The sequence below is a fragment of the Fragaria vesca genome, linkage group LG5 (assembly GCF_000184155.1).
Source record: "Fragaria vesca subsp. vesca linkage group LG5, FraVesHawaii_1.0, whole genome shotgun sequence".
Taxonomy (NCBI): domain Eukaryota; kingdom Viridiplantae; phylum Streptophyta; class Magnoliopsida; order Rosales; family Rosaceae; genus Fragaria; species Fragaria vesca.
The window spans coordinates 17,977,159-17,979,240 of record NC_020495.1 but is presented as its reverse complement, the minus strand read 5'-3'; positions in this window follow the sequence as shown (position 1 = coordinate 17,979,240).

Sequence of the window (2,082 nt, the reverse complement as noted above, 5' to 3'; positions counted from 1 at the left end):
AAATATATCCAAAGCACTTTATTCCTTTATCATCGCATCTTTATTCCTTACTCTACACCACATTTAAACACTTTATCCATCTTTAGTTGTTTGTTTTTTATGTTTGTTCGAAAATTCTTATATGCACCAAGGTTCAAGTGAACCAAATGTTAATATGCAATCTCAACCGTTCCTTTGATCTGATACTTTTTTGACACTAACATCAATACTAACACCATTAAAAAAATTAAACAAAAATATTAGTCAACATAGTAAAAACTCAAAAAGTAAATATTTAATTTAATTTATTAATACCAGTGTTAAATCTGGAAATATGATCGGAGGAGATTTCGCAATTGAGGAGGAGATCTAGCAATCGAGGAGGAGGCTTTATGAGGCACGATCTGATAGGATCGAAAATGAGAAGGGAAGGAGGAAATTAAGTTGTCTAGTCTTTATTCTTATCTTCGGGGATCCAATCGTCGCCTTGCCCGGAACTATTTCTTCTTCCATTGACGTCGGAAAACGAAAGCTTCGGCCTTCTTTGGAAGCGGCTGTTTCGGGAATGACCAGTGGCGGCCATCGTTGGATCTGAAATCTAGTGTGGCTTTATAGAAGCAATGGAAGCAACTGGAAAGCCATTATTGGAGACGAAGGTATCTGAAGGTTGAAGAAGACATAGAAGAAGCAATGGGTCTGGAATTCGAAATCCCCTCAGTCACGATCGCCGCTCTTCGCCGTCGCTCACCGCTCAATCGACCGGATCATCAAGCATGCATGATTTCGAGAAAGAGAAGCCATATCACTCTCCAGCCAATAGTTAAGTTTGAAAGATGTAATTTTGTTTTTACTCCTCTTCCAATTTTTTATGGTCAAAGTTTGCTAACCTAACGTCGTTAACTGATGTTAGCTGGTTCATGTGCACCCTGGTGCACTGAATCCGCTCCGCAAATTACCAAAACTAGAGACAACAAACATCGGAGCGGATAAGACCTAAAATTTGTGGCCTTAATCCTATGTGTCATGCCATGTAAGTAAATAAAAATATTTATTTTCGATTCCACATAATATATCTTGCCAAATCAAAACATTGTATTACCAATTTTACTATTTCTATTTCTTTTTATATTTTAAGGGGTGAATCAATGATATTAATGTACTTTTACTACTTTATTAGGTAATGGAAACAAATATTACATATTAATAGCAACCATTAATTATGTATATTAATATTGTTTCTTACATCAATATGAAGATTAACTATTTTTTAAATAATAATTAGTTTTGTCAAATAAACTCTAACCCTAACCCTAATTCGTTCAAAAAGCAATTATAATTCATCAAAAAGAAAACACTAATATAAGATAATTCGGATATAATTCATCAAAATTTTATATAATTCGTTCAAAAATAATTTATATACAAATAATTTCTCTAAATGATTTACATACAGATTATTTATATAATATACATGTTTTTTTTATAATATACATGTATTATAAATATATAATATAATGTTATTTTGATGTTATATTTTTATATTTAATTAGATATTTAGAAGAAGGAAAGCTAAAATAGTTTTATTTTTCAATAAAAAACTGAAATTTATTAGTCATTGTTTGAAATAGACCAAATCGTAAGATGATCTTTATACTTAAGTATTACATGACATAAGAGTTTTTGTATGTGATGTGTCTAAATGATTTGACATGCTACATAGATTTAAGGCCTAAAATCTTAAGGCCTAGAATCATTTTCCATTGAGTTAAGAATGGAAATTTCAATATGTCTGTATATCATTAGAAAATTTATTAAAAGTTAAGAATTTATACATGAATTTTCGATTTATTTCTCAAACATGGTATTAACTAAATTGAACTCTTTATTTAACATGGTCTTAGTTAGTCCCAACACACTTAAGTCTTAAAATAAACTTCACTGGCTAGTGTATGTTTTTTGATACAGCTATTTCTTTACTAATGGTTGTTAACATAGACTTCGTTGATCTCATTAAAGAAGTTACTTAGCTATTTATTGCATGCAGACAACCTTATTAACCATCATATATATATATATATATATATATATATATATATATATATC